Consider the following 15,341-nt stretch of genomic DNA (forward strand, 5'->3'; position numbering starts at 1 on the left):
TAGCTTCTCTAGGTCTGTATATTCACGTTTAAATTGGGACTTCTGGAGACATAACTGTATTAGTCCAATGAAGCCATCATAAGACTGAGAATTCAGGCACCCTGGAAAACAATGCCTTTTAAGTTAAATGATACAACCTTTCCACGTAACTTGACTGGTACCACATTAAGACTGTCTTCGTCAGGTCTTTTGATGTTAGATAAGCTATAAGTCTTTTTGACAAGTCTACTGCTGCTATCTAGATGATATGCTCTATGGAATTGTGCAATCATCTTAGATTTACTTGAATTTGTGAAAAGGCAATACAAATTCTTAGCAAGAATTTGAAAGAGTAAAAATAATAAAAATAATCCAGATTTGTACCTGATCTGCTTCAGGCAGGAACATGAACTCATTTTAAAGTGGTAGAAGTCTGGAAGTAACTGCTTTCTTTTGGGAATACAATTACCTTTTGTCTCCTTGGGATGATAAAACATTGATTGCCTGGAGGATGGACAAGAGTACTTAGATCTAAAGTTCCCAGATGTCCGTTTTAGTATCTTCTCTATTTATACTCCTTTGAAATTAAAGTTAAAACATCAGATGTTAAGTCTTTGGGAAATCAGTTTTAAAAGATAATTATGATTTTTTTCTTAGCATATGTCCTGTAACCTACCTATTACCACCCAGTTTCTCATCTAGAATATGAACAAGTCACCAAAGGAGAAATGACTTTATCAAATAAAAGCTGAGGGAATTTGTTGCTAATAGATATGTTTTGCAAGAAATGTTAAAAGAAGTTTTTCAGAGAGAAGGAAAGTTATATATAGTCAGAGCTACATAAGGAAAGGGAAGGCATCATAGCAATATGTGAAGGTAAAATACAAATATTTATTTTTCTTATTAATTGTACTAATAGTATTTTGTTCAAAATATTAGTAACAGAATTACTCTATTATGTATATTTATGTAAATGCCCATTTGTATATGTTATGTTTAAGATAAATGGAAACAATAATACAAAGGAATGGAGGGTCAAATTAGAAATATTTCATAACTATAATGTTTTTTCACCACCTCTGAAGGAGTATGGTGCTATTTGAGAATAGACTTAGATTAGTTGTAATGTGCATTGCAAGCTTTAGTCTAACCACTAAAATTTTTAAGGTATAATTTATATGCTAAGAAAAGAGAGAAAATGAAATTATAAAATGTATATTTTAAATCATAGAATATAGAGTAAGAATGAAAAACAAGAATAGAGAAAATTAAGAAAGATAATAAATATAAACAGTAACAACATTATATTGAAAATATTTTAAATTTGTTTTTAAAGGCAACAAAACATAGAGGTAGTGGAACTCCAAAATAGTAGGAACACTCACCACTAAATTCTCAACAATGTCTTGTATTAACTGTGTAGGGTAAAACAATCCTTCATTATACATCCTTAGTGTCAATTGGGACATAGAGTTAGTATTCATGAGGGTTTTTCTATTATGTGAACTCCTTATCCTGAGGTCAAGGCTACTGCATTCTGTGTGACTGGTGTCACATGGAATTGCAATGGACTTAGGGCTTGAAGTTCTGACAGTGTGAGGATAGTTCATGACTATTAGCTCTGATTTGAATAATCTTGTTTTTTTTTGCATTTCCTCCTTCCCATTTCAATTTTAACCATATTGTGAATATTATTGTGTTTTTTAACCACAAAAAACATTTTAAGTTACTATGGGTAAGTTACTGCTTTGTTTTTAAGGGAAAAACAGTATCATCATTACCCATTTAAGTAAACTTCTAAGATTATAATATATAAATTGGGGCATTATATATTTTCCTTTTAACCTCACCCATACATTGTGCACAGATTTATAGGCTTTCAAATTTTCTGTAGAAAATGTATGAAAACCAATGGTCTAGTGCAATGAGCAATGGGTCTGGAATAAAAGACATAATAAAGCTTATAAGCTTTAGTTTCTGAATCAATAAAGTGAAGTAAATATGAAATCCATTGTTACATATTGAGCTACTACTTGTTATAAAGTTACTCCATCAGACACTAGGAAGGATTCAAATGTTGGGGGACTCAGGCCTTGGTCTAAATACTTTTTTTAATTCACCTAATACCTAATTTCTAAAATTCCTATGAGATCAAAGAAAATAGCAAATGCTAATAAAACTGACAATATGAAAATACTTGAGATAAGTAAAGATATCGTACAAATACAAAATAGTATGGTACATACTGAACTATCTTATACATTGTTTGGGGTGTGTCAGAAAACCAGAGGTTCTTTAACGTTTAAATATGGTTGCTTTAGAGAAATTGATTCAACTAGTTAAGAAGTGGTATCAATATCCTGTCACCTTCTCCCTTTGTTAGAATTCATTTGTGTTTCTGGTCATAGAGATGCTTTACAACAAGAAACCACTGTCAAGTCTTGATGCCTGGCATAAAACCTACCCAGTAGGTAAGGGAAGTCTGAGGAAGTTTTCAGGATTGTGCAGCTAGGCTTGGACTGAAGGTGGTAAAACCTTGTAGGATTCAAGCCATCAACACTGGTGTGTGTTTTGCTATATTTATTTGTCTTGGAAATTCTGTAGTGAGATTCTGATCAACGAATGAAGGTACAGAGAAAGGATGTGCGCCTGAGTATTGGGGCCTTAATCAGGGAATCAGGATGAGTTTGGAAGTAGGAAGCAAAGCTGAAATGCACACAGGTTTCTCAAAATTTTCTCAAGCTTTGAATTCTTGGAGTTTTTTTTAAAAGCCTATAAAATCCATCATATAGGATGAATAGAAAGCAGGCAGAATTTTTCTACTACATAACCTATGAAGTGGTAGTCAAACTTGGAAGATACATAAATGAGGTACTCCTACTGGAAGAACTCCTTAAAAAACCATTTTTCATGTATAGCCCCCTGCAAGGATACATTCTCCAAGAAAAATTTAAAGTGCATTTTATTGTTACCTTTCCTGTACTCTAGGAAGAAAGGTAAATGTATTATGAAGAAAGGATTTATGGCTCAAAATGTTTCCTAGGTACTAAAGCTCTTGTTATTTGTAAACCTAAACAGGCAATTTAACTTATAAGCTGTGAATATGTTAATGCTTCATTGTTTTCTGTTTGATCAAAAGTGATTAGGGCAGAAGTTTTCCAAACTGATAGTTCTCTTCACTTTCACAGAGAGTGAATCAAGGTGGATTAGAATGGATATGAAAAAACCATTTGAGTTAGCCATGATAGCAATTCAAGTGGGAGGTGTTGGCAATATGGCACAGGGTGGGGGTGATGGCAACAGTGAGAAGATGGTAATGTCTCAAAGATGGAGTTAGGCTATAAAATCAATGGAATCTAGTGAAGGGATAGCTGTATGAGTAGTGAGAAGATAACATAGTGATGGTAAAAATGATGTAAAGGAAAAGGAGATGTCAAGATGAGTTTTGGACTTGTGGGTTCTGGTGCTAGAAAAGAGGCCATGGGAAGCATTTAGATTGGTAGGCAAAACAACAAACAAACAAACAAAAAACAAAAAGAAAAACAAGTCCAACTTCAGTTTTAGATATAGTCAATTTGCAGTACTTTTGAGACTTGAAGAAATGTTGAGTAGGAAGTCTGAAGTTCAAGGGAGAGGTCTGTGCTGGAGACACATAAATTAGGTAGGTGAGTCACTTATGAATCACACTATGCATAGTAGTCTGTAATTTACTTTTCATCCTTAATATGTCACATATGTTTTCAATTCAAGCATATGGATTAATCTCAGTTTGTAACAAAATAACATTCAGTAGTATACAAATGCACACTAATTCATTTAAGCATTCCATTAGCAATAAACATACAGGTCGTCTCTAGGTTTTTAAAAATTATTTTTTTTGTTACCAGTCCTTAGGCTTGAACTCACAGCCTGGATACTTCCTTTGACTTCTTTTGCTCAAGGCCAGCACTCTACCACTTGGCCCACAGTGCCACTTCCAGTTGTTGTTGTTGTTTGATAGTTTAGTGGAGATAAGTGTCTCAATGACTTTCTTGCCAGAGCTGGCTTTGAACTGTGATCCTCAAATCTCAGCTTCCTGAAGTAGTTAGGATTATAGGTATGAGCCACCAGTGCCTGGTTTCTAGGTATATTTTTAAATATTACAAGTGCTAAAGCAAAATATTTATACATATATGTGTGTATATTATATATATATATATATATATATATATAATATGTTGCTTCAGTATCTGATGGGTAAACTAGAAATGGAATTGCTGGATGAGAAATTACACACATTTTGATTGCAATAATATATCTAGACTAGAGTGTTTAGAATGCGAATATCAGGTTTTAAACTTTGACTTTACAACTTAGTAGCTGTATAGAAATGGACAAATTATTTTCCTCTGTCTTACTTAGTTTCCTCTCCTATAATTAGGAAATATTTACATCATATATTGATGAAAAGACTGAGACAACATTCATAAGAAGTTCTGAGAAACAGTAAACTTGGTGAATGTCATTTGCTATTACTTTAAAATTATTTATAGCCTCAACATAGTGTGTTGGAGAAAAGTTATTTTCCCACAGACTCAACAATCTAGGGCAATATTTTCCAGTTCTGATCACAAGTATTATGAAGTTTTTCTCCTATTATAAACAGCAACGAAAACTTGCTAAAATAGAGACAATTATTTGAAGAACTTGATAATAAAGATGAAAGTGCAATCTTTGAGAAAAAGAGGTATATGATTCTAGCCTAACTTTTGCCCACATATTCTCTCTAGGTGTGTTTTCTAGGGTCACAGAACCTAAGTTTGAACTTATGTGCAGGTTGCTATAAAGATTGAAACTATAGACAGATCACTCCAGAAATCTAGAAGTAGCCATAATGCCAAGCACAAAACAAACCTATGTTTTTTGCCTTTAATTCTCACAATGATAATGAGTAAGTATATTATTTACTGCAGTAGATTTGTTATTATCTCTCTTTTACAGAGCTAGGGAAAATGAGGGAATATGGAAGTCAAGTAACTTTCTAAATATCATGCAGCTTGTAATTGTGAACTTGATTTGAACTTAGGTAGCTACTTTGTACCTAATACTGCCTATCTGGAAGGCAAAGAGTGATCTAAGTATCTTATGTGTATTATCTCATGGAACACCTATAATTCCCATTTTAATTTTGAGGAATATGAGACACAAAATTAATTTTATCAGAGCTAGCAATTGCTGGAGCAGAGAATCCAAACTAAGTATGTAGATTTTAATGTTTCTGCATTTGGATACCACAATACCTCTATTCTAATTATGTTCTTAGATGTCTTAATGCCTCATTTAATTGTGGGATTTTAAAGCCATTTGTACATCTAATTTTTATTTGTATTATGAATGACTTTTCATTTTGTTATTTATTTATTTATTTTTATTGTGAAAATACTGTACAGGGGTTACAATTACATGGGCAAGATAATGAGTACATTTCTTATCAAGCATTGTAGCCTCCTCCTTTGTTTCCCCCTCCCATCCCTTCCCATCCTACCCCCACCCCCTACCAATACTCCCCGCTCCCCCCTCCCCCGCACGAAAGTTGTAGAGTTCGTTTTCGACATAACGACTTGCACATCTCATTGTTGCAATGGGTCCACCTGTATCCCTATTTAAATGATTTGTTTGTTTGTTGATAATGGTTTCTATTTGGGTTATACATCCTTTGTAAAATAAGTTGAGAAGCTTGTCTTGTTCTGCATGCCCATGTTATTAAAATATAGGGATTATTTATGCCATATTTGACTTCTTATGACTGGTTTTTCACTTGGCATGAGTATTCAAGGTTCACCCCCTTTTCAGTATCTGTCCATGCTTTATTATTTTGTGGCACAATGATATTCCATTATGTAAACTCACCACATTTTGTTTTTTTGTTCACTTGATGGACATTTTACTTGTTTTAGCCTTTTGGCTAGTGTATAATGTGTCTATAAATATGAATGTATAAACATTTCTTTTGATACCTTACTGTCATTTCTTTTGCTTATATACTCAGAAGTGGAATTGATATATATGGCAATTACATTTTAATTTTTTCCAAGGAAAGCATATTTTTCCATAGTGTTCTGTCTTTAACATCTCCCTTAATAATACAAAAGGTTTCAATATCTCATCCTCCTTGCCAACAATTCTATTCTTATATATTATATACATATATATGTATTGATTAGAAATTGAATCAACTGAAAATGGCCAATGTTTTAATCAATCATTGTTACATAGTGGAATCTTCATTAAAAATAAGTTTGGAGAATGTCCAAGTTGGTGAATACTGAGAGAGTGGTATGCTCCTCATTCTGTGACAGAAGGTACTGCACTTGATACTTTTCTGGGCATTTTCCTCTGTAACTTTTACTTTGGACATACATTTGTATCCAATATAATATATTTTTCTAAGTTACTTGATCTGTTGTAGAATACTTTTGAAATGGAAGAGTGGCTACTAGGGATACCTAATTTGTAGCCAAGTGAGACCAAAGTATGGGTAACCTGGGGACACACTATTTGCCATTGGTATTTGATGTTGGGGGATAGTTTAGTGAGACTAAGCCCTTGATTTGGCTAACTGTGAAGGGTAGTGAATGCCAGGAATTAATTAGATCATTAGACATGCAGTTGGAGCCTGCAGAAAATTGGAAAATTACTTGGTATGGGAGGAAACCCTAAGCTTTTGTCCTAGAGTGTTATAAATTGGAAAGCAGAGATTTTTTTAGTTTTCTATAATTTCTTCTATTGATGCTTTATAGTTTTCATTTTATCAGCCTTTTACCTCCCTTGTTAAGTGTATGCAAGCATTTGATTGCTTGTGGTACTATTACAAATGGAATTATTATCTTTCTTTTTCTTTTCAGATGGTTCATTCTTAGCAATACCACTGTCTTTTATGTCCTAACTTTTTATACAACTACTTTTTGGAATTTATTCATTAGTTGTAACAGTTTTATTTTATAGTGAGTTTACTACATATAATCATATCTGTGAACAGGAAAAATTTTACCTCTTCTTTTCCAACTTGGATGACATTTCTCTTGCCTAATTACTCTGGTAAAGACTTCTAGTGTTAAGTAAAAGCAGGCTATCATTGTTTGTTCCTGGCCTTCTGGAAACACTTTCAAACATTTATCAGTGCTATATTAGTCATCAGGCCATGTTCCACATGGCATTTATTATATTGAGATATATACCTACTATTCCTAATTTGTTGGGAATTTTTATCATAAAAATGTAAAAATCTTAAAAATCACTTATTCATCTGTTGAGATTATACTGTGATTTTTGACCTTCAATTTGTTAATATAGTGTGTCTTTTGGCATATGTTGATTATACTTGTGTCTCAGGAATAAACCCTACTTAATCACAGTGAATGGTTCTTTTTATTGGTATAAAATTCACATTGGTAGTATTTTTTGTGTTTTCACATATATGTTGAACAGAGATATTGGTCTATAATACTTTTTTTCTTGTAATGCCCTTGTCTGACTTTAGTTCCTCAGTATTTCCTCCTCTTCATTTTTTTGGGAGAGTATGAGAAGGGCTGACATTTCTTTTTCTTTAAATGTTTGATAGAAATTATAGTTATAAATCCATTAGTTTCTGATCTTATCCTTAATCTCATACTGTGAAAGTAAGCATCAATGGAAAAAACAAAGATAGATATACCACATTACTAGCATCAAAACATATTACAAAGTTGCAGTAACCAAAATACCATTGTATGGGCATAAAAACGAAACAATCATCTAGTAAAATAGGATAGAAAAGGCAAACGTTAATACTCATTTAAGGTCAGTTGAGTTTATACAAACACACACACACACACACACACACACAATCTTTAAGTAGTTGTACAAATAAGTTTTCATTTAACAAAGCAATTTATGAATACAATGCATCTTGATCAAAATTACCCATTTCAACATTCTCCTTCATTCTCTATCCCTTATAACCTATCCCTTCCCTCACTTTTCTTAACTTTGCAAGATACATTGAGTATTTGAGTGTATTCTCCCCTCATTCTCTTCATTCATTTACCCTTCATCCACCAGCCAGGATCAGTTGATTTTTAACAAACATGTAGAAAGCACATCGTATGGAAAGGAGAGTTTGTTCAGTAAGTGGCTGGTAAAACTGGATATCCACATTGAAAATATAAATTTGGGCCCTGATGTCATGTCAATCACAAAAGGCTCTTCATGCATTTACCCTTCATCCACAAGCCAGGATCAGTTGATTTTTAACAAACATGTAGAAAGCACATCGTATGGAAAGGAGAGTTTGTTCAGTAAGTGGCTGGTAAAACTGGATATCCACATGGAAAATATAAATTTGGGCCCTGATGTCATGTCAATCACAAAAGGCTAATTCAAAATGGAGCAATGACTTAAATATAAGTGAAGTAAGCCAGGTCCAAATAAATATACGTCCCCTGGTTTCCTATATTTGCAGTAAGCACTATATGTCTATAACAAGCAGAAAAGGTCAAAAGCTATGTACATATGACCATATAAGTTGATGCTAAGCAAAATGAACCCCAAAATAGGGACACAAGAGGTTTTATATTTGTTGCTGTTTTTTTTTAATGTACTTATAATGGACTGTGTTTTTTTTTTTAGTTTCTTTTGCATGTTCTTCCCCCATGGTATAACCTCTGTTTTTACTGTATTTGTTTCTGGTGCCCTGAATCTTGTATAAACATTTTTCTACTTTGGGGAGGGAAAGGGAAAAAACAAAATTCTGAAATAAGAATACAGGTTGACCCATTGTAACAATGAGATGTACAAGACACTAAGTTGAAAACTAACTTTATAGCTTCAGTGGGTGGGGGTAGGGAGGAGTTGGGGAGGTGGAGAGGGAAAGGATGTTAGGGAAAAGACAAAGGAGGGGGTAACAATACTCTATAGGAAATGTACTCATTACCTTACTCATGTAACTGTATTGTGAAATATCTTTGTACAATAAATAAATATATATATATATATATATTAAAAACAGCAACAAAAAGCATAGAAATAAGATGAAAACATGGGGTAAAAGTTTCATGTTATTGGACTGGGCAATGATTTTTTTTCGAATACTATCTCAATTGCCTAGGCAATAAAAACAAAAATAGACCAATGAGTTTATACAAAACTAAAAAGATCCTTTGTAGCAAATAAAACAATTAAAAGAGTAATGAGAAAACAATTGAGTAGGAGAAAATATTTGTAAACCATATATCTAATAAACTAATATTCAAAATATATGAGGAATTCAAACAACCCAAGTAAACAAATAACCCAATTAAAAAATAGGCAAAGCAAATGAACAGACATTTCTTAAAAAATATAGAAATAACAACAGACATATGAAAAAAATACTCAGCATCATTAATCTCCAGAGAAATACAAATCAAAACTACAGTGAAATATCAGCTCACCTCAGTAAGAATGACTAATATAAAAGTGACTGAAGGAAGTGGTACTATGGCTTGAACACAAGGAGGCTCAGAGACCATGCCCAGGCTCTGAGTTCAAGCCTTATGACCGACAAAAAATGACTGAAGATAATAGGAGCTAGTAAGAATGGGGAAAATTGAATTATTATACACTACTGGGGGATGTATATTAGTACAGCTATTATAAAAAGCAGTAGGAAGATTCATGAAAGACCTAAAAGAGAACCACTATATTATGCAGCAATCTCATTACTGGCTATATTTGAAGTGAAGGAAATTAAATCAGTGTTATGAAAAAAAATTTACATGCCTCCATTTGTTTTGCTTTATTCACATTAGTCTAGAAATGAAAAGTATGTGTCCATTCGTGAGTCAGTGGATTATGAAAATGTGGTACATATCCACTTTAAAACAAAGGAAGTCCTGATCTAGATGTGGTAACATGTATCTGTTATCCTAGCACTGAGCAGGTGGAGACATAATGATTGTGAGAGTTCAAGGCCAACCTGGAGTATATATTAATATGTTGTCTCAGACCCTCCAAAAAAACTGAATGATATCCTGTCATTTTTGGCAATGTGAACAAATCTAGAGATCATTATGTTAAGTGAAGTAAAACATGTATAGAAAGACATATACTCATGTGGAATCTAAAAGAGTCAAACTCATAGAAGTAGAGAATAGAATAATGCTTACCAGAAACTGGGGAATTAAAAATTTCTGGTGCTCTATTGTATGGCATGGTTACTCTGATTAGTAAAAATATACTGCATATTTCACACCAGTTAGAATATAGTTTATTTGTTCTTATCATAAAATGAGTAAGGTTATGAACATATTAATTAGCTTGCTTGAATCATTGCACATTATACTCCAGAAAAATATATAATTTTTATTTTTAGCAGAGTGTTACATTTGTCTTAAAAGATGTAAATTTTTCTTGCTATTGTTTCTAACATATTTATAAGGTACCATGTGATTTTTTTTGTTGCTTTGTATGTTCCTCCCCTATGGTATAACCCCTGTTTTCACTGTATTTGCTGTTGGTATAATTAGGGGAGGAGAAGGGAAAAAACAAATTGTTTAAATAGGGATACAGGTTGACCCATTGCAACAATGAGATGTACAAGACACTATGTTGAAAAACGAACTTTACAATTTAGGCGGGGGTGTGGGGGGTGGAGGGTGGGAGGATGGGGAAGTGTTGTTGAGGAGGTAGGAGGGAAGGGATGGTAGGGGAAAAACAAAGGAGGAGGCAACAATGCTTGATAAGAAATATACTCATTACCTTGCTCATGTAACTGTAACCCCTCTGTACAGTATTTTCACAATAAAAAAACTTACTTAAAAAAAGATGTAAATTTAGGTCATTTCTCTTTTATTAGCATTAGTGTTATCCATTTTGTATGATTATCATCTATTGAGATTTTAATTAGAAATTTTGTAAAAAGCCACTATTTGCTACTTTTTCCTTTACTTTGAATAATTTGATGTGCCATAATTTCATTTGGAAAAAACCCTTTGAGTAATTGACTTATATAGAACACTTGAGTGGTATACTATCTGGACTCACTTTGCCTATGACAGAGGGGTTACAGTTACATAAGTCAGGTAATGAATGCATTTCTTTTTGAACAGTGGCACCCCTTCCTTTACACTCTCCCAGATTTTCCATCCCATTCCTCCTCCCCACAAGTTGTATAGTTCATTTTCAACATAGTGTCTAGTACCGTTGCTGCATTTGTTTACCCTTTGTCCTTCTATTATTGTGCACCTCCCTTACCCTCCCCAACAGATAAACTTATAAACAAGACAAAAGGTACCAAAGTAAAAAAAAACCCAGCAAAATAACAAAAGGCAAAATAACCAACAAAATATCTTGTTTTCATTTTTTGGAGTTCATTTCAATAAACATCATTTTATATGATCATCTGTACACAGGTATTGAGCCTTTGTGATCCTCTCCTAAGAATATCTTCCTTTGCTCTCACTGTGTGAATATTTAAGAGTCACTTGGATATTCTTTTCTTAAATTTTTTTGTTTGTTTCTTGTTTGTTTTTGCTTTTTTCTCCTTTGTTGCTATTTATAATTTCTGTACCATTTGTCTTTTGTGTAAGTTTATTTGGTTTGGGGAGTGTAAGGGGAAGCACAAAAATGTAGGGACAAATGGTGAACAAATACAGATGTGGTACTCACTAGATACTATGCTGAGAATGAACTATATGACTTGTAGGGGAGAGGGGTCAGGAGGGAAAAAACAGAGAAAAGGAGGGAAGAAGTGACACTGTTCAAAAAGAAAGATAATTATTCCCTCACTATGTAATTGTAACCCTCTGTATATCACCTTTACAATAAATATAAATAGATAACTAAAGCAAAACAGCAACAAAGGAGGAAAAACCCCAATCCAACAAAAACTCTTGCTTCTATTTCTTGGAGTTCATTTTGATAATATCATAATGCTATCATATGCACAGGATAAATTATACAGGCCTCTAGACATTCTCTTAAGTCTTTTCATCAGCAACCCGTACTTATTTAGATTAAGTTGTGATTAAACCTGGATGGCCATTAAAATGGTTGGGGAGGCTTTGAAAAAAAACACTACTTGCCTTGTGCCCTTTCCAGTTCAATTGGTAAGAATCTCTGATGCTGGAATTTGGACACCCAGGCTACATTGAAATGCCTGATTCTTTCCTCTGACTTGACATACTTTGTATCCCTGTGCCATCAGGTAAGAGGCCAAAAGGCTTTGTTGAACAAAGCAATTAAGATAACATAATTTAAAAATTAGAATAATAACTTATTTAAATATGTATTACTTAAATATTATGCAAAATCCAAAAGCCTGAATGTACAGTATATTTAGTAAATCTTACTATCAACCATGTTTCTTAGCCTACCCTCTTTTCTTCCTCAGAGCAATTACTTATTACCACTATCTTGTCCTTCAGAGACATTCTGTACATTTTCAGTGTCAATCTGTCATGTGTCAGTAAATCAATTATGAAAACATTTATTAAATTTCTGTAATTTATTCTACTTAGTGACAATTTTCCTTCAACGTACTCTAGGAGTCTACCTAATGTTTTGTGCGTTTTTTTTGGGGGTCTGGTCGTGGGGCCTGAACTCTGGGCCTGGGCACTGTCCCTCAGCTCTTCAGCTCAAACACTGTACCACACAGCACCACTTCTGGCTTTTTTTTCTGTTTATGTGGTGCTGAGGAATCGAACCCAGGGCCTCATGCATGCAAGGCAAGCACTCTACCACTGAGCTACATTCACAGACCTATCTAATGTTTCTAAGGTATTTTGCATAGCTATTTGCAAATAAGACCAATCTGTATTTTGCTCCAATTTCCAGCTTTCTGAACGACATTTAAATCTCTGGAAGGATTAATAAGGGATTAAAATGTTACATCTCACAGAAATATATTTGTATTCAGTTAACAGTTTTGTATAAAATTGTGTTTATTTTCATGGTATTTTTATTATGAATTTTTATTCTGTGTCGGTAGTGGGTCTTGAACTCTGGGCCTGCGCTGTTCCTCAGCTCTACAGTTCAAGGCAGGTGCTCTACCACTTGAGCCACAATGCCACTTTTGGTTTTCTGGTGGTTTATTGGATGTAAGATTCTCATGGGCTTTGATGCCTGGGCTAGCTTTGAACCATGATCCTTAGATCTTAGCCTCCAGAGTAGCTAGGATTACAGGCATAAGCCACTGGTGCCCAGCTCTTGATTATGAATTTGAGTCTTTCTTTTTAGAAATTTAAAACATTATATATGTCCAGGCTTGCTTTAAGCTTGAGATTCAAGCAACTATAGTCAATGAGCCAAATCCAAGCTTCACCTTGTTCCTATACATGAACTTTTTACAAGAACACAGGCATATTCTTTCGTTTACATTTTGACTATGACTATTTTCACCACAACATAGAATTTAATAATTGTAACAAAGTCCACAATGATAGAAAATCTAGTCTTTTCTGTCTTGACCTTTGTAATGAAAGATTGATGACCTTGTTTTGTACCCACTGATCAAAATATCTGGTAATTGGGCCTGGGTACATGTATTATAAAAAATATCATAGCTGATCTTCATTTGTGTAAGGTCCACCCTGGGAAAGTGGACCTGACACCTCCCTCTTTTTGGTTAAGTCTCTGCCCAGTACCTGCATCACATAGGTAACTGGCATACCTGGAAGCAGACACTTCCCCCCACCCTGAGGTCACATACCATCTGGTCACATCCCACCCCTGGCCTTGATAAGTCCTGGCCCAGCTGTGTTTTGATCCTTCTATTCCTGGCTGCTTGGACTTCCAACTTGACCAGAGGCAGTCTGCAGCTAGAAAATAAACCTTTCCCCTGTCTGAATACCATGTAGTGCCCTTTCTTTCCTAGGCTGCTAATTTAACTTACCTAACTATTTGTACTAAAATTTAAGAAACTATTTACCAGAATGTTAAACAACTAGATTGCCATTCTCTTCCCAGGCTAGAGTGTCATTTCAGTTTTTCTTATCTACTATCTTGCCCTGTCTTTGAACTTCCAATGCATTCATTACTGTCCTTTGAATTTCTATCAAATTCTCCTGCCATTGTGTTTCTTTCATCAACCTGTCACCAAAATCTTAATGACCACTGAGTAAATATTTATAGAAGAAATTTTGCTTTCTCATCCATTTGAAATATTTTATCTTGCTTTTTGTTTCAGTTATGCTTATATGTACATAGGCATAAATATCATCTCAAAAATATCACATGGAAGAAGTAATAAACCTAGTATTCTGGTAAATTTTAATTTAGAATCTTCAATTTAATAAGATTTAAAAACTAAATTGCAGTATGTTTGGGGCTATTACTCTTTGCTCTAGGCTGTGTCTAAGTTATTAAGTAGTAAGTGGAGGATTTATATAGTGCTAAGATTTGGGAAGAGAATTTTATTATATCCCTGATATAATCTGTTCATGTAGCCATCTGCTAGAATGTCCGTGGTCCCATCTGGGCAGATAGTATGAGTCCACAAACGCCATCAGGGGAGATGCTCCTTGCTAGTATTATCATGGCTCCTTTGGGTTGATCTATTTTTTTTCTATTTGCATTGTACTCCCGGTAATCACTCAGCTGTTCCTGTACCATGATGAGGTGTAGTAAATTTCTGATATTGTCTGTGGCTCCTGCTGCCTAACCACATGTAAAAAGCATTTGTCTCTGTTGTACCTTATTGCTTTCCAAGGGCTGTACTTGAAAACAGAGCCCAAATTCCCTTTCTCTTGGAAATAAAAAAAGGAAACTAAGTGGCTTATATTTCTGGTCCCCTTTCTAGGATCATTTTATATTTATATTCTCCTGATTCCACTCCCCTTCCCCAACTCTGTTTTGTTGTCTCATCCTGTGAAATCCTTTGTTGTTATTTTTCTTTCTAGCAGGAACTGGGCAAGGTAATCTTTGTTTTCTTACAAATACTGTCTATGTTGTGGGCCCTTTGCTATGCATTTGAAGCCTAAATGCCAAGATGGGAAGCTTTTGCTACCCACTGCTTTATGCTGTTTCTGTTGTGTGCAGTCTGCCAAAACAAAATGAGCACAGAATTGTTCAGCTATGCAATGAGCAGGAGGGCAAGGAGAAAAAGATACTTTTAGGAAGAAAGAGTTGCATTTTAAAATATTATCCTGCCAGAAAGGTACATCACTATTGCTTAATAACCACAGGTTAGCATGCAGATGCCTTGTCGTTGTTTTCTCTTTTATTCTATGTTCTTTTCTCAAGTAGGTCCCCAAAGAAGTTAAAACATTTTATTTTAACTTATCAAGTTATTTGTTAAGTACCTATTCTAAGCTTTGCCTATGTTCTCTTGAATTGACTCAGGCAATGAATAAATGTGCAACCCCATT

Source organism: Dipodomys merriami, unplaced genomic scaffold, assembly GCF_024711535.1.
Source record: "Dipodomys merriami isolate MVZ:Mamm:240054 unplaced genomic scaffold, mDipMer1.0.p SCAF_3, whole genome shotgun sequence".
NCBI classification, from domain to species: domain Eukaryota; kingdom Metazoa; phylum Chordata; class Mammalia; order Rodentia; family Heteromyidae; genus Dipodomys; species Dipodomys merriami.